Genomic DNA, 20,063 nt, shown 5'->3' on the forward strand with positions numbered 1-20,063 from the left:
AGCAAGCTAAAAGGATAAAAATAGTAATGGAGAATTCAGATTCCCATGGGCGTGTTATCACGCTAATGTTCAGGAAGGTGTCTGTGCATTTCTCACTGAAAGACAGGATGCTGAACACTTTGCACTTAATCAAATGTATATCTACTTTCCAGAAAAAATGAGCTACTGATTCAGAATCAGTTTTGGTCTTAGTTGCCTGAAAATTCCCTAAGAGCCCTGAGTGAAATGTCCCTGATTTTCAACCAACTCAAGGCTGAGAGAAGATGTGCTTTGAAATCTAAGCAAAATATAATTTGAGAACACGGGGCTACACAATGGGGTAACTGATGAAGAATGGGTGAGCAGTGACACATGCTTTGGAAAAACCCTATTAAATCACCTTTCAGATAAAGTTGTGTTTAAAGGACAGCTGAAGGAGGGATTTGTTGCTTGGGGTTTTTTTGTGTTTTTTTTTGTTGTTGTTGTTTGTTTGTTTTTTAATAGAATTACCAATGCCTACACATTTGTAGTGAGAAGACCTCCATAAATTAAAAGAATAGGCTTTACTATTAGACAAGATTAAACAATGACAACAACAACAATCAACAAAACAAAAACAAACCAACAACAACAACAACAACAAAGATCCTTTTCTATTTCCTTTCATTCGTTGCCTCATTGCAATTTGTAGTTAAGGATGCTTTACCATTTCTATGTATCCAGAATTCCAATATAGTAGGAAGGAGCATAGGAAAGTACAGAAATCCAAGTAAACTTAATTGAAAATAAACATAACCTTCACAGGAGTATGAAGGAAAAACAAAAGAAAAGAAAAGAAAAGAAAAGAAAAGAAAAGAAAAGAAAAGAAAAGAAAAGAAAAGAAAAGAAAAGAAAAGAAAAGAAAAGAAAAGAAAATGAAAATGAAAAATTAAAGGAAAGCCATAACTATACTATAAATATGTCCTGCAATTTTTATAACACTGAAATTGATTTATTATATTATGATACTAGTTTAAATTTGTCTTCATATGTTAATAGGTTGGGCATTAGGGAAGTACTTGCTTTATTATGATTTACAGAAGTCTTTAACAGATGTACAGGTTATGACATCTAGCTGATACTTGATAGTGCTGAAAATTAGGTATCTATTCCATCATTGCTTTGGGCAAAAATGTTAAAGAGTTATCCCAACTATTTGTCTTTCATCTCAGACATTTTATTTTAATCTCCTTCTCCCACTCTGTGGTCCTTGAAATGTATTCACTTTTGAGTTTATGTAAGGATCCTTGGCTCCTAAGGCTACTGCGTGTTGAACATTATGCAGTAACATGAAGTAGGAACATATTTTACTTTTTAAATGCTGCTTTAAATCTAGTTGTCACACCTAAGTATTTCAGCCAACATATGGATGCACCTGCTGTAGTATGGAGTAATAATAATTTGCTTTACTTGCTGTAAGCAAAGAGACTGCACACCTGCTGCTCTGAAAGTACTGTGTCTGAGGTGGATGTTGGTCTTATAGCAATAGAAGTTGAACCTTCTTACTAATATTCCATTACATTTTGCTGCCAGATGGCAGCAGAGGTGCAGTTTGGCAGCAACAGCACGCTACTGAATTTCTCCATGACTAAAAATTTCACCCACTGACATTCACCAACATTTGCTGTGAGTGTATGGAGATCAAAGAGAAGATGTGAGCACAGTGAGGTGGTGACTGGCAGGTGCTTTTCAGCAGTGATGGCAGTGGCATGAAAAACAAGCCATGTTCCAGACAGCCATGTACAGTTGTCACACCACACAATAAAGACTGCCTCAATCAGGTCATCCATACAAATTGGCAGATTATGACCAGGGAACTGTGTACAGAGCTGAATATTGGCTTCAACACTTTGGAAACAATGGAGGCAATGATGCAATACTGCAAAGTTTATTCCAGGTCCACCCAAGAATTACAGAATTACATAATTACAGATGATTGAGATGTGATATCACCATTGTGAGCTGGAATCAAAACAACAGTCCGTGGAATGGCGACACATGAATTCCCCATCAAAGAAAAAGTTCAAGATGCAGCCCTCAGTAGATGTAGTGATGTGCACTCTCTTTTTGGACAGGAAAAGGATGATCCTTCTGAATTACCTGGAGCCTGAACAAACCATCTCATCTGACCACGACACTATGATGATGGTGCTCAGTAAGCTGAAGACTTGGACTTCCAGAATCTTACCAGAGAAGAGGACAACCTTTCTTTTGAAACATGGTAATGTCATGCCCCATACCTGTTTGAAGACTGTGGAGCACACTGAGCACACTGTCAATCTTGGCCGGACTGCAGTACAATCTTATATGTTCTGTATATTCTGAATTTGGCACCTTCTGATTTTCATCTGTTCATGGGGAAGAAAGATAGACTGCATGATACCATCACATCAATTGTGAAAGAGTAGGTCACCTCTGTTGGTGAAGATTTTTATGAGTGTAGCATGTAGGCTCTTTTATTGGTGGCAAAAAATGCATAGCTAACAGTAATAGCTGTGTTGAAAAATAGTGTTTTGTAGCTGAGTTCCATCAACCAAAGGGTGTTATCGTGCTCTTTGTATTTGTAGTAGTTTCCATGCAAACAAAAAAAGAGACATTACAGTACTCCAGATACGGCCTCACCAAGGCAGAGTACAGGAGAAGAATATAACCTCCCTTAACATACCAGACAAAATCTTTTTAGTGCACACTAAGATATCATTGGACTTCTTGGCCACAAGGGCACACTGGTGACTCACGGGTATGTCAAGCCGTCAAACATGTACCCATGTTGATATTGTTCTATATGAACACCTTTTTTACACGGATAGTATGCTAGAGATTATACTGAGATGTGATACTGACTTTTATAGTTAATATTACCTAAATCATTCTTTCCATCACTGAGATAATACTACAGAAGTAATATTTTGTTGCATTTTGCACATCACTTTTATTTATGGCACAACTGAGCAAGTCTGAACCCAGAAAGACACAGAAGGACACATGTCAAAACACAGCCCATTTTTTCAGAGAATGTCATTGGTCTTTGAAAATTTTCCATCATTCCATTATTAGCATTGATAGTATGTTTATATGAATTTCCTCAAATAAAATTTAACATATGGAAAATATGTATTTGACCTTGACCTCAAGGCCAAGAAATAGATTTTTTTCTGATTGTAATTTTGCATGATCTTTCTATTCCAGCAGACAGCTCAAATCAGTAGCATTTAAAAAAACAAAATCCTAATGCAACAAGCAGTATGCTGCAAAAAGCACATGCTTCACTCTCTTCTCCAATTGTATAATTTCTGTCCAAATCTATTTAGAGATTGTTTCTGTGGTATTCCAAATCTTTGTATTCACTGAACAATCAAACTCCCCTATTTCCTCCAGCTGCATGATATGATTCTCAGCTGCTCATTTTAAGTTAAACTCTGGAGTAAACTTTAAACTGCATTATCAAAATTTAAGACACAACTTTTCAGATTTGATTCTAGATAAAGTATACTACAAGTCTTCTACCTATGTAACAGACAAAGTAAAGATACTTTTATTGTTATTTTTCTTTGCATAGCTAGAGGAACTTAGTCATGAAACCATCATTTCATCATTCAAAATTCATCTCAATTCCAGGATAATCCCATTAGCATCCAATCCTTTCGCATCCACCTTTCTTCTCCGGACACATATTCAGTTGCCTGAGACTGTACTTACTTGAACAAGCAAGCTCTTCAAATGAATTATAGCTGCCAAAAAGAGGAAGCTTTGCTCTTTTTTTGCTTTCTTGCCACGTCTCCCATTCTCCCTCTCCCTGCTTAGTTCTAAAACAGATAAACAAGATATTTGGAATAAAATGTACCAATTTTCAGATAACATATTCTTGGGAAATTAAGGTCCATTTAAGATAAAAGAAGCCTTGCATTAGGGCTACAAGTTTTTTGGAAGGGATAGACAGGGCAAGAAAAACAAGGGAGTTCCTCTTTATGTTAAGAAGTGGATAGATTGCAAAAAGCTGCCTCTGAGAAACAGTCATGACCACACTGAGAACTTATGGGTTGAAAATAGGGACCAGAACAAAAGATGAAGATAGATAACTTCCTGGTTCACATATTAGACAGACCAAGAAGAACTGAAGCATTACTGGATCAGGTGATCACCAATGCAGAGGATATCATCCAAGGGTTAAGATTAGAGGCAGTCTGGGCTGTAGAGACCATGATCTTAAAGAATATGGTCTGGAAAGAACAGAGTCAGGACACTGAAGTTCAAATGAGTGAAATTTCGACTGCTCAAGGAATGGGAGATTCTCAAGGGTGACATCTCCTGGCAAACTCAGGGGAAGAGGAATAGAAAAGGGAAAATGACAACTCTTGAAGGATACTTTTCTGAGAACACAAGAGCTCTCCCTTCTCCAGCATAAGAAATCAAGCAGAGGAGACAAGGATGACTAAGCAAAGGCCTGATGGTTGAACTGAGGGAAAAGAAGGAAAAGTATAGGTGGTGGAAGCAGGGATGGGTGACTGGGATAATACAGGGTTGCCACCTGGACATAGAGAGGTAGGATCAGGAAAGCCAAGTCACAGATAGAACTAAACTTGGCAAGGGATATAAAAAATAGCAAGAAGGGTTTCTGCAGGATAATGAGTAGCAAGATCAGTGTAAATGTTATGTCATGAACCTTCATGAGAGCAACTCTATGTAATGTTTCACACTGTATCATATTCATCAGAGTATTCACTGCATAAACTTGTGGGTCATTTAGTTTTTACATTCTTTCAAACTACTTGATAATCTTTTCAGTCAAACTTAAAGCATAGTTTTTATTAGGAATGTTTGTGTGCCAAATACCTTCATCACTTCAAAATCAAACAAATGATTTCTTTTTCTCCTGTATTTCTCCTATATTTAAAAGGAATATATATCTTATCTAATGTGATATTCTTCACCATGTAACTTTCTTATTAATATGTGATTTTTTTATTACTTTGTTCTTTCATTCTGATAACTAATAAAGATCTTGCTGAATCCACTGGATTTCATTCTTCATAGGAAAATTATATGTTGTGCAGTTCTTACTTTCACTGTTGAATTAAAATTACAGATACCTTATATTTTTCCTCAAATTTACTGATGTCTCTACTTATTCATCATAAGTTCCTACCCGTGAAATGAGCTAAGCTTACCTGTGAATGTATAGATTTTTGTAAATATTCTGAGATTTCACTATTATTTCTGACAAGAAGTTAGGGCTCATAAAATGTAGGGGATTGAGTCTACTTAGTCATAAACTTCACTTACTTCAAGCAAATGAAAAAGTGCAGTTGTAAAATATCATATATTTATCATCATACTTTTACAGAAGTACACAATCTAGGTCTACAGGTAAGTGATTTTTCCTATTCCTTTTTTTTCTTCAGGATTTTTATTCATTGAACATTTTTACTTTTTATTGTCCTTAATCTATTTATAAATTTAAAGATGACAGAAAATTTGTATGGAAAGAAAAGTTAGAAGATAGACAGAAACTGCAGATTGGTTTCAATACTTAAGAAAGCTCAGGTGGGGCCCTATTGCTTTATTTTCTATAAGTGTTTGATTTACTATTTGATATCAAAGTATCTTAATACTGAGTTAAGCCAGATGTTGGGTGAATTCTTTACACCTCTTCTTGAAGCTATTCTATTTTGTACAGCATACATAGTCATTGATTAGAGAATAGCTCTTAGACAAGTTGTATGACATTTATCTGCCCTGTATTCTTAATCACCGTGATTGCTACATCAGATACTCAGTTGAGAACTGTGATTGCAGGAAAACGAAGCCACTCAGTCATGGATGACAGCCTAGAATCATCATCTGATATCTTTATTTTATATTAGTAGTTGCAGACCAGTATAACCTGTCCCAGAGAAGCAGAACTGAAGTATATAAAAATATCAATGATATCCACATCATCATTTTGCTTTTCTATGAACAGAATTTCCTTTTTCTTCTCTTACAAGAACATAAAATGAAATACAGAAAAGTACTAATTAGTGTAACTATATGTAAATACCACATAATTCAGAATAGCTTCATTCAAGCAGAATGCCCTCAGTTTCAGGTGCTCTGTTGATGTTATTATGCTTATGTTCCTATCATTGACAGTTACACTAACAATTGGAATCTCAGCCGTTGTCAATGGGAGGCTGAGCAGGCAGCCCCAAAACAAAATTTGACACTTGCTCAGTAGTTGTTTCGATATCCATGTACTTCATATGCAACAAAAATAATTACAAATGGTTACAATACTAATTTGTAAATATTTCAAAAACTTTAGTGCTTTCCTAAAGCCATTAGGCATAGTCTTATGATAGCTGGCTTTTTTGGAGGAAGATGGAGAATTCAAAGTAACTGGAATATTATTTGAAACTCTTGTTTAATTAAGTTGAAATTTATTTAGTATTCCAATTAGTGTATGCATAAATTTACATAGACATTAATAAAGTTTTTCTTATTAATCTAATCACTAACTCTTTTAAAAATAACAGTATACCATACTGTCACACAGTAAGTAATCTTGCTCATTAGAGATCACTTTCTTCCAGATTTCTTTATCGCTGAATTCCATTTTCTTTTAATTCTGATGAAATACATTAAATTATTTTTTCATCATGCTAGTAGAATTTACTTTTTTCCCTTCCTGTTTATTCTTCAGTAAAAGGAAAAGATGATAGCTTACTTCCAAAGTAAAGGATAAGCTTTGATATTTCAAAATAGAAAACAAAATTATATTGTAACATGAATCACATAGTACATGGGTGTTTAAATTTTTAGGAAAAATATGCTTGTTCGTCCTTAACGAACAACCTAATGTGGCTGAAAGGTGAGTAATTACTTTCCAGAATAAGATAAACAAAACAAAACAAAATAAAATAAAATAAAATAAAATAAAATATTATCCCCATAAATATATTTTCTATGAATTCAGATTCTACCAAGATTTATTTATTAAAAACTCAGCCCTACTTAGCTGTTTTCAACTTATTTTAAATATATTTCCTATTTTTTCACATTGAAATCCTATTCTACTGCTTGGAATTATATCTAGTTGTAACTGCTTATATTAATTACTTGTGCAAATAAATCCCTATTAATTTTTAGGGATTTTTATTTTCAACAGTAACCCAGGTTATGGTATAAAAAAATGAATTCATCAGTCTAATCATCAGTTTAATGTAGATAAGAATTGCTTCCAGCAGTCTATGGGAAACTGCAAGATAACTTCAGCTGTCACCACTCTATAAAATACACATTTTTTTTTGCTATCACCTTTATTGTAAATGCAATGGAATACTATTGCTCATGAAATTTAGTAGTATTAATTTTCAGCCAAACTACATATGTAGAAAGGAGACAGCCTTCTTAAAGCGCTGGACAACTTTGTTATGGTTCTAAACAGAGGCAAGATATAAACTAGAATATCAAAAGAATTATCAACACTTACCATGGCATCTATGACAAATATTGTGGTACTAACATGAGGAATATTTGATAAGTGTTGCATATTTCTTCTATAAACCTGGTGCATTAATTCTTTTACAGTTTGTTATAGATGGCCTGTTCTCAATACTAGTCAGACTTGAAGCTGTAACTTTTCATATTTATTATTCATATGAAATCACCCATAGATAATGCATGCAAGACTGACTACTGCATTTACAATGTTTAAGCAATTATTAAATCTCCTTTAAACCAGACAGAAATAAACCAAAAACTAGAGAAAATTCAAGATATTACTGATACAACAGTGGAACTTACAAGAAGGATGAAACAATGCCGTAAACATCAATTTCTCATTCTTTACAGCCTTAGTGGGAGTGGTCGTTAGGGGAAAATTATGGTGCTGTGAATTATGCAAGTTTGATAATGCCTAGAAGATAGAATGAGTTTATGAAACATGGGGGATTTACCTTATCCTGAGAATTTGTTACTGATACATCAACAAATAATATAGAAGTTGTCTGAGAAGCAGAAATGTGAGGTTGGACAGCGGTTTGGAAGATCAAGAGTAGAGATAAAAACCTGTGAATCACAAAAATCTAATAAGATAATATTTAACTGTAGGGCAGATAATTTCATAAGAAATAATTTCAAAGGAATACAGAGGCAGAAGATGAAGAATCTCTTGGCATTCCTCTAAAAAGAGAGTAAATGGCCAGAACAAAAAGGAAATGAAGAATGCAGAAATCATAATCAATCAGAATGACAAGGGAATTCCAACATAGCAGTAGCTGAGATGCCAGTAACCCTGAAATTCTGACCAGAAGAATGATTGCAAATTGACTAAATTGTGACATCAGGATTTTTCTTGCTCTCCCATTAACTAGATCTGTCTTAATGAACTGAGAAGTCACAATGAAATTGCTAATGCCAACAGCTCTGCTCTTGTCCAGACTATGCTGAGGCACTGCCTGGAGCAGTATAGCCCAACAAATGTCAAAGGGCACATTAACATATAAACAGGACAGTCTTCCACATCTTGACCCACATGTATTTACTAACTGACAAATCAGAAGGGAAAACTGGCAACAACAGAAATTGAGAAAACCGAGATACTCAACTAGTTCCTTGCTTCAGCCAGGCTATCCATGTCTCTCATACCCCTGAACCTGTATGCAAGGGTCAGAGGAGAAAAACACTCCCACTGTAACAGAAAAGCAAGTCCAAGACTGTCTCATAAGACTAAACACACACAAGTCTGTGGGGCCAGATGATACATAACCCAGGGTCCTGAAGGAATTGGCTGGTGTGGTTGCAAGGCTACTCTCCTCAAGGTTGTCAAATGACTGGTGACTGGATTTTTAAGAAAGAAATAAAGAGAGGCTCAAGGCCAGTGAGCCTCACAGTTATGCTCAGGAAGAACATGGAACAAATCCTCCTGGAATATATGTTAAGACAAATGCAACACAAAGCAATGATCTCTGAGAGCCACCACAGCTTCACCACTGGCAAATTATGCCTGACAGATCTGGTTATCTTCTACAGAGTTACAGCATCACGGTACAAAAGAAAAACCAATGCCATCTACTTTCACAAGGTCTTTAACATGGTCCCACATGATATCCTTATCTCTAAATTGCAGAGAGATAGACTGAAGTCTAGATTATTCAATGCATAAATAATTGGTTGTGTGATCAAAGCCAGACAGCTATTGTCAATGCTTCTATGTCAAAGTGGAGGCTGCTAATGGGTGGTGTCCCCCAGGAGTTTGTCTTGGAACTGGTGCTCTTCAACATCTTTTTCAGTGACATAGATGATGGGACTGAGTGCACTCTCAGCAAATCTGCTGATGGCATCAAGTTGTATGGTACAGCTGACAAAAGAGACGGAATGGATGTCATCCAGAAGGACCTGGACAGGGTGGAAAAGTGTGCCCATGTGAACATGAGGAGGTATAAGAAAGCTAAGTGCAAGGTTTTGAGCCAGGACAATCCCAGTTACATGTGCAGACTGAGATAAAAATTCATTTAGAGCAGTCTCACAAAGAACTTGAGGGTTCTAGTGGATTAGAAGTTGGACATGAGACAGCAGTGTGTGCTTGCAGCCCACAAGGCCAACTGTAACTTGGGCTGCAACAAAAAAAAAAGATGGTGAATAGGGTGAGGGAGGTGATTGTCTGATTTAATGAGGACCTGGACAATCCTATCTAATGGATACACCTCTATCATGGCAGGGTGTTATGAACTAGATGATCTTTAATGTCCCTCCCAAACCAGGCCATTCAATGATTCTAGATTCAGTTGATACAGAAAACAGTAAAAATCCAGTCTGTCGCTGTATTTTTTTTTATTTTTTTTTTCAAATAAACTGGCATTATGTACAGAAAACAAAATGCCTTTTTTCTTAAGGAGACTAGCACATTCATATATGCTAGTCTTTTATCCTTTAAAATTTTCTTCTAATAACTCTGATACTATCCAGAATTTGTCCTTCCTTCATTCTTCTAAATCCTATGCTTGTTTGAAAACCTTACTCTTATCACTCACATGCCATATTGAAATATGCTTAAATGTGATTTGCTTTAAGCTCCAAATCTTACAGTCAGCTTTATGTTATTGAGTAATTACTGGCTCACTTACTGAAAGATATATTTATTTGAAAAAATTGAGTCTGTGGGGAGAGCAAACTTGAACTGTTTGACATTGGTCAGTGGGCTGCAATTGCCTGGGTATGCTGGCAGTCATCCACAGAATCCATCACAGTGTCCTGTTGACCCAATTTGAATCCTGTGCTGAGATTATACATATTGTATTATTTGGATTCAGGTCTGGTTTGGGGAATATCACTTACAATTTATGCAAGTTTTAATTCTGTTTTCACAGCTGCTGACCAGCTGTCTCCCTACTGCTTTTATCTTGAGAAATTTATCATGTTCTAGTCCTTGTTGATGTTTTTATTTGGTGTTTAGTAATAGGTTTACATTTCTTTGCCAACTCTACATTTTAATCCTCACAAAAATATCTTCTTACAGGCCTTCTGAGAACTAAATGTCTAGGTTACTGAGGCATTTTAGGACCACACAAATCCCTCTTCCAATACAGCAGAATTTTTTACTTTATTTTCTACCCTCCATGTTATTTTTTTCCCCACAAGTTTAAATACTTTTTCACATATTCACGGTGTAAAGTCAGTCATAGTTTAATAACAATGACTGATTTTCCACTAGGCTTTATGTCAAAAAGGGCATGTTTTTTTTTATTTTAGCTTTCTCAATATATGTTCAGAATTAACAGTTTCACATTCATTCTTTGCCATAGCCATACAGGCAAAGAATTTTGAAATCAAAATACAGAATTCTTTAAGAATATGAATCAGTTATGAGTGTGGTTTCATATATGCTGAATCTAGACTATGAAATGAAATGTAGTAGAAATCCATTAGCATGCATATGGGAGACAGAGTAAAAAAATGCAGCTCTCTGGGGGCATGCATACTTCCCTAAGATGCTACTCTAGGTCGTGGAAAGAAGTAAGATGGACTTATAAAGATGTAGCCTTTGCTAATCAAAGTAACAAAACAAAACAAAAATAACCTTTAGCAAATACAAAACAAACAAACAAAAAACTTACTTTTTTGCAATTGTTTGACATTATACATGCATTTATATATAATGTTTTAATAGGAACATATGGGCATGAATCATAGCAAACTAATTACTCATGAGATTAAGATACTTGGAACTTTTTTGAGAAGTAGTTCCAGGTATAAAATAAACACAGTTCTGATGTTGGAAATGTTATTGCAAAAAAAAGCAATATAATCATTTTGGTAAGCTTATCATAGAATCATAGAATTACTCAGTTTGGAAAAGACCTCAAAGAACATCAAGTCCAACCTCAGCCTAACCATAGTACCCTAACTAACCTCTCCTAAATCATATCTCTGAGCACCGCATCCAAATGGTTTTTAAACACATCCAGGGATGGTGACTCTGCCACCTCCCTGGGGACCCTATTCCAGTGTTTAACTACCCTTTCTGTAAAGAAGTGTTTCCTAACGTCCAACCAAAACTTACTTTGCCACAACTTGAGGCCATTTCCCTTCGTCCTGTCATCTGTCACCAGTGAGCAGAGACTTGCCTCACTCTCACTGTAAGCACCTTTCAGATACTGGAAGAGAGCAATCAGGTCTCCCCTCAGTCTTCTCTTCCCCAGACTAAACAGCCCCAGATCCCTCAGCCTCTCCTTATAGGGCTGATTTTCCAAGCCCTTCACAAGCCTTGTTGTCCTTCTCTGAACCTGCTCTAGTACCTCCATGTCTTTCCTGTGCTGAGGTGCCCAAAACCGAACACAGTACTCGAGGTGAGGCCTCACCAATATATATTGGTACAGGGGCAGAGTGACTTCCCTTAACATCTGTTAATAAACAAATGCAAAGAACTTCTGGGACAAAATGAAAAGCATTTTGCATGCTTTCACATTCTCAACATTAATAAAGCTTTTGTGTTTTCAAAAATTTATCTGGAAGTTTCATATCTCAAAGCCCAAGTCAGTAATATAATATATATAATAATATTATTGATAGTTACTTAAATGCACAGAAGTATTTCATTTTGACAATGCTCATTCTGTTTCATCTAGTAACACAGCTGAATTGGTACAGTGAGTGAAGTGTCATGACATGAGACAGTACAAAACTCATGCTGTGGTGGTAGTTCTATAAGCAAATAAATTAATATAACAAAAACAAATAAATAAAAACATTTCAATTTTCCTAAATACTGGTAAATTAACTATTACCTGTTGGTTAACAGACTACTGTCAAAAGTATTCAGTGAAGAATTAGGCTTCTCTTTGAACTTATTTTCTCTGAATTATTTTCTGAACTAAATAGAAGATGTAGGAAAAGCTTGCTAAATCTTTTTGTTTGTTTGTTTTTCTTTATTGAACAGCAACATTGTTAAAAAGTATACTTTATAGGTAGAAGGAAACAAGTCCAGATACTCATATTTTCACAGAACAAAAAAATCCAGTAGAGTAACAAGAAATCTTAACTTTTTTTTTTCTCAGTCCTCAGTGAATGTGAACTTTAGGTCACTTGCTTAGCTTCCAAAATAAAGTTATTCAACTGTAATTTCAAACTGTAGTTCTATAGCAGCAATTAATGTATGCTCTGTTTAGCTGAAGGCTGGGAATCTATTAAAGCCTCCAGTCTGACTCTGAAGCACCTTCCAGAATCATCAGATCACTGATTTCCTGAGTGAAAAAGACTCAAATACATGGGAATTATTTCCAATCTTTCCTTTAAATTTAGCATACTGCACACAAAACCATTCACATTTTTCAGTCCAGAATGCTATTCATGCAATTAAATAATTCTTGTTAGCTCTCACATTCTAAGTTGCAGAAAAACTGCCTCAAAGACATTTTATACAGTTTCTTTTTGGAAGAACATCAGAGATGGAGAATTGTAAGCTATCCCTATAGGATGTCACCAATGCTATGGTGTATCCTGCTCTTTCCTTGAAACCTCTTGGCATCCTCTAAAATGTTAGGTAACATTCTTAGAACTGGTGATGGTTCAGTAGAATATTACAGTAATGTGGAGATATTACAGCGTTTACAGTTATTATCCTCAGAACACAGTTGGTAAATGTAAGTGTTCTAATGGTAAAGTTTTTCAGAAGTGAAAGTAAGAATAATGCTATAAATAGAAAAACTGTTAAAAGCATTATTGAATCATGAAACTGATTTATTTGCAGATTTCAGTGTATTCATTTGTAAAAGCTTATGGTAGCATTCATTCTTTCTAACACAATCTCAATTATTCATATAGCATTCTTAAATATTGTCAGAAAGATTAATATTTTGGAATTATTTTAATGCATATAACTGGCACCCTTTAACTCCCTCACCCTCTTTCGATTTCCTCATAATTTCTCACTAGAAACATTTTTAGCTCTGTAGATAGAAGTCAATTTATTTTGCATCACTCAGCATTTGAGAACGCTAGGGCCTAGATTCAAGCCACTGTGTTAGGCAAGCTTTTACTTGATTAATGAAGGCATCATTAGCCTTTGTTGAGCACAGACTAAACCAGACCATAACCATTCTCAGTATTAGATTATGAACATTAGTGGCAAAAATTAAGACAGTTTGAGGTTTGGGGGTCAATTTTACCAGAATTACAGAGAAAGAAAGAAGTGTTTCTCACATTGAAAATCTATCTCCTGGCATCCAAGACCAACCTGACTGTTGCTGATTCTCTGAACTAAGACTCTCTGACAACGAGTTGTATACCTTTAGCCTTGCTCCTGCTGAAAGTACTTCCTCAGCAAATATGGCATAACTTAATTAACATATTGTTAAAGACAGAAATTATTTGCCAAACATTTTTTGCATCCTTTTGTAAAATTTTGAAGCTGCTACATCCCTGTTTCCCAAACTTAGTGTCTGGATTACCAGTATATAATGTTTCATATCACCTTACTCACCAGCTCAATATTTTCATTTATCACACATCTACACTATGGCAAGGTAAAGAAATCCCATTACTTCTTCTTGAAAATCTTTTAAACCTCTGTTGTAAATGACCCATTGTGCTATGCAAGAAGTAGATCTCCAGAGGAAAGATAAAAATCCTCTATTTTGGCTTTTAACAAAGAGCAGGAAGAAACATTCGCAAAAAGAAATGTAAGCATGAGACAAATCAGCACCAGCTATAATGATCATCTCAGACCCTTAAATTCTATCCAGTAAAAATGGCTATTTGACTCTTTCTCTAACAACGTGGAAATTGGGCTTTGAATGGGCATTGTTGAACTTTAATTTGATTACACCGATAGCATACTAATTCACTGGACAATAACTCAAAGCCCATTCATGTTCCACCTTAGTTCCTTTCTAGATAAACTAGTACTAATGGATGGTTACTGAATGATTATTTGAATTTCTCTTAACATGAAAACTCCAAAGTCAACTATTAAGCCAGTGTTTTGGTCTAGTGTTTGGGATCCCTGCATTTTCAGGTAAATGGTAAGAAGCACTTATTTCATTTTTAGGAATTACTAAATAAAACTTTGTTTAACACAGTTCTGAAAGGAAGATGCTTATAGCTGAACAGAAATTGAACTTTTCTTCTTTCACTTTGTCTTCCACAAACTAGGTCTGATGTTGTACATTGTTCTGAATGGTATAAATATAAAATTACTTTTAGAATGTTTTATTACCCCGTGAAAAGTTCAACTCATTTGGTGTTTGTGTCTAAATGTGCTAAAATACGCCAGTAAATCTTAAAGTTAATATTTTTCCACACGGTTTATTCCTGCTGTACTGACTGGGATGAGTTAAGTGATTCAGAAGTGTATCTTTACATGCTGTGAATTGTTAAGAAGCTTAAGGAGATTACAGGTTATCCTTAAGAAGACAATAACCATGTGACATCTCACTTATATACAGTTGCACACAAGAACAGCAAATAAGATGGGCTGCACATGAACAACTGATTCTCAAGTCCTCCTTCTAGATTCATTCCTGAGGCTTGTAAAACTATGTCTCAAAAGAGCACTGGAGAGATTAACATTGCTATGCTAACATTAGTCTAATCGATTACATCCCCAACCTGAACTGTGAATACCCTACTTTGATTAATTAATTTCTGTATTAAGATCCTCATATCATTCCAAGAGGTAAAATTAATATCATGCACTTTCTATGAACAGGATTTGACACATTCTCTCCACTGCAGTTATGTGGATAGAGTAGTAATGATGTCAGTTAGTAAAAGATTATTTTAGATTATTTTATTTTTTTTTAAAGTCAGCTTTACATATAATTATTTTTTCTTGAGAAAACATCAAATAGTTTAAATATATAAATATTTTGTGAATATATATTGATTTGAGGACATCTGCCACAGCCCCTGGGAGATCCTATAATTCTCAGATCGGGCCACAGAATAGCTAGTGTGTTGAGGAATTAACAGTATCAAATCAATAGGAAACCCTAAGGACTGGTTGGGGAGTAAATCATGTAAGGAAACACTTCTGCTCATTTCAGATCCAGAGACTGGAACCTTCCCTTGAGTTGGGTCCTTTTGAAAGCCAAAGTCTTTTCTTTTGAAGTAAAACTCATACAATGTCAACTTCCACCAAACTCTTGTTATTTATCCCCTGAAGAATGCTTCAGTAAGTTATAAGACAGTTTTTGTTCAGCAGCCATCACTGTCTGCCAGGTGAAAATTCACAGCTATACAAAATACCACTCAAGACCTATTAGAAACATCCTATGCCTCTATAACCTTCTGAGGTAGACACTCATCAGGGAAATAGGCAATTATGGGTTTCTTCTGGAGCCTGTTCATCTATTTCCCCAGCAGACAGATTACTAAAAAGTATAAAAGGGCCTCTTGAAGTAAGAAAAGAATTTATGAACACTATAAATGCTGAATTATAGCATAATGTTCTTTCTAGTGCTTCTCTCCTCATTCCCCACCAATCTGTGTTTTCAACCTCTTTCCCTATATTCCTGTGAATCACATGATGTTTCCTGTATAGTAGGAGTAGATGTAGGGAGTGCTCCCCCTTGCCAACCTCAGCCCATAGTATGCCACAAAAATAATAGTTTGTAAAAAATACAGGAGCATAAATTTTAACCCTTACATTGAGGAAAGCATTGAACCTGAATGTATGGATGCCATAAATCTTGAATGTGGTTTTACTTCTTTGAGAGATCTACTGTCAATATCATTCAATTTTCTCAGGAAATGCATGTTAAATGTCTTTTGGAGTCCTTTGGTACTTCACTGCTCTTAAGCAAATGATCCCTGCTGAATTGTGTAGGTAGAATGCACAAGTGAGAGTATACTTGACTGAGAGTCACACTACATACTGGAAAAAAAATCAGTCAAAAGTGGTGATATCTGTGAGGTTTAAAGACATTTACATTAGACATTTTACTATTCCTGTCATTTAGAATTTCAGTCTGTAAAATATGCCTATATCTTTAATTTCATATATATCATTCTGTTCTTGGGATACACAGATCTAAGAATTTACAGTTCAGTGCAGTAGTGTAAAGAAAAAAAAGTAAAACAGCGTAAAAAAGCAGTTGAGGCAAAAGTAAAAATAAAGTAAAAATATGATCCATTTTTTCAAGACAAATCAATACATTATTTTTATTCCCTAGCTTATTAAAATGTTTTCTTTGCCCAAATTGTAAATTTTTTTAAATTATTATTTTTTATTTTAGAAGAAGAAGAAGAAGCCAGAATGTATCTTGTTTCTTCTCTCTAAGACATGCAGTCAATTTTAATTAACTCAGTGTGCAGGAGTCTTTGGCATTTGTGGGAACTGGGCACACAGCCAAACCCCAAAGCACCTCTGATCAATTTGCTTGGAAAGAAGAAAAAGAAGATGTTTGCTTAGACATCTTAGATTTATAGTCCAAGATCTCAACACCTGGAAATAACATTAATTACACATTCGTGATTTCTTTACCTATCAGTGTAGCAACATTAACATTTCTGAAACCACTCACAAGTAAGTTAAAGGGAACTTCTACTATAGTTGAAATAATTTCCATATGAAAATGTTGGTATACAAATTCATCTTCTGTGTTTCTTTTGATTTCACTATATCTAGAGAACATATAGTAATAATAACATCAATAATAGTGATAGTAAAAATAACAATAAAAATAAAATAATAGAATAATAATATAAAAACATAAGAAACATGATGTTCAAATTCATGTATATCTTTGTGTTCTTGAATTAAAAAACATTTTAAATAATAATAAAATAATTTTTGAGTTGACAGAAGAAGATATCTCAGTTATTATTTTATAAATTTTATCTCCATGAGACATCATTAAATTTGCAAGAGTTGTACAGTAGTTTTCAAAAAACCAATATCTTTTACTCTTTTATTAAGTCTGAGCTATAGAATCCTCAGTACACATGCACAACTTTTCCCACATTAGTTTAAAGCAAAATGTGAATGAATGATTAGAGCAGGTCCAGAGGAGGACTAGTAAGATGATCAGATATCTGGAGCACCTCTCCTATGAGGAAAGGTTGAGGAAACTAGGATTGTTTAGTTTGGAAAAGAGAAAGCTATGGGGAAACCTCATTGTGGCCTTCCAATATGTGAAGGGAGCATATAAACAAGAAGGGAAACAGCTGTTTACAAGGGTGAGTGGGTGATAGGACAAGGGGGAATGGTTTTAAACTGAGACAGGGAATGTTTAGGTTAGATATTAGGAAGAAGGTTTTCACACAGAGGGTGGTGAGACACTGGAACAGGTTGCTCAAGGAGTTTGTGGATGCCCCATCTCTGGAGACATTCCAGGCCAGGCTGGATGTGGCTATGGGCATTCTGGTTTGGTAGTTGGTGACCCTGCACATAGCAGGGACTCTGAAGCTCAATGATCACTGTGGTTCTTTTCAACCCAGGCTGTTCTATGATTTTATGATTCTGTGATTCTATGTGTATGAACATCATAGGTAATTTATTTTACAATTGACTAGAAATTAAAATAACAAAGAAACCTTTTAAGATTTTTAGTAATAGATTATCAAGAAATTTATTAGATATTCACATTTAGTCTACCATAAGGGCTAGCCTAAGAAAATAGAGTCAGCAGGGTACTGTCTGGCATATCTCACATACATCTGTCTTGGAGTGTAAGCAGACTGAACATGATTTTTTTTATTATTATTTTTTTTTTTTTCCATGTAGATTTTTTTTTTTTAATCTGCTTCCCTGTGGGATATCTTGTCCTATTTCAACAATATGAGACACTGCAATTTCTCCACAGTAGAGACTATCTTGCAGTGTGCATGTCTCAAACATTCACCAATGAGGAGTTAGATAAAGCAGAACTGTGAGTTTTATATCAAGACAGACAATATGACTAATACATATAGCAGCAGAAGAAAAGGAAACACAGAATCTGTTAACAACATGAATACACCAATTATCAGTTACTGTCTCCCACTGCATCCTGTATATTCCATAGCTGCACTTCTTACTTTTTAGAAAAAATTGCAAGACACAAGATTCAGTATGGAATAGGTCTATACCACATTTCTATTCACAGTCAAGACTTAAAGATCTGAAATATAAGATGTCAAATATATCAGAAGTGGCACTCTGCACCATGTCTGCCTATCTTTTATGTGCCTTACTCTGTAAAAACAGTAATTCTGTCTTTCCTTATAAGAATCAAATTTAGGAAGCAATGATTTCAAGCTATGTAATATAGAAATGATAGCTATGATAATTAGCATGGTTTCTGATACAGTAATACAGCATTTTAAGCAGTTTTGAGATATCTCCTGTTTACCTCTGGGTGTTTCAGAATCTATCTGCATCTCCACTATGGACTTTGTATTCCTTCCCATATAACAATTAGTCATGGCCAATACTCTACAACCACTTACTGCTTGTCCATGGGGGAAGCGATGAAGCTGCATATGGGTCAAGGACCATCAAAAGGGACTTCAGGCCTGGAAAGGTATGGATTTGACAGGTGGACAGATGGCTAAAAACTGTCTGCAGGATCTAATCCAGAGTGGTGGTCAATGACTCCATGTCAGAATAGAGATCAATGATGAGCGCTGTCCCCTAGCTGTCAGGGCTTGGACGGAAACTCTTTAATATCTTCATTAATGACTTCAACGGATGGTTCAAGTGCACTCTCAGCAAGTTTGTGGATGACATGATGGTGTGGAGTATGGATGACACACCTGAGGGCTCGGATCCCATTGAGAGGGATCTTGACAGGCTTGAGCATTGGACCCAGGAGAACCTTGTGACTCTTGCAATTGGATCAAATAAACCTCCACTTACCAATACAAGCTGGGGGTGAAAAGACTGAACACACTGCCAGAAAAGGGCTAAGTGTGTTGGAGAATGTGAAGCTGGACATGAGCCAGCAATGTGTCCTCACTGCCCAGAAGTATCCTGGGCTTTAGCAGAAGAAACATGGCCAGCAGGTTGAGGGAGGTGATCCTGACCCTCAGCTCTGAGCTGGTGAGGCCTCACCTGAAGTACTGCATTCAGATGTGAAGTCCTCAGTACAGGAGAGATGTGGATCTGTTGGAATGCAACCAGAGGAGGGCCACAAAAATGATCTCCTACGAGGACTGGAGGAGAGAAGGCTCTGAGTTGACCTGATAGTGAGTGGCCTTTCAATATCTAAAGGGGCGATATGCAAAAGAAGGGGACCGACTCTTTATCAGGGTCTGTCATGACAATGACAAGGGGAAGTAGTTACAAACTTGAAAAGGGTAGGTTTAGATTGAATACAAGAGAAAAGTCTTTTACATTGAGGGTGGGGGGGTCACTGGAACAAGTGGATCTGAATCTGGTGGATGCTCTGTCCCTGGAGACTTTCAAGCCTAAGCTTGACCAGGCTCTGAGCAACCTGATCTAGCTCTGGGTGTCTGTTCATTGCAGGAGATTTGGGCTTGATATCTTTAAAGATTCTTTCCATCTCTAAAGATTTTATGATTCTATGATTCTATAAATCTTTCACATCTTCATGTATTTGGTGCATCAGATAACCACCAGTTTA

The sequence above is a fragment of the Coturnix japonica genome, chromosome 1, assembly GCF_001577835.2.
Source record: "Coturnix japonica isolate 7356 chromosome 1, Coturnix japonica 2.1, whole genome shotgun sequence".
In the NCBI taxonomy this organism is placed as follows: Eukaryota; Metazoa; Chordata; class Aves; order Galliformes; family Phasianidae; genus Coturnix; species Coturnix japonica.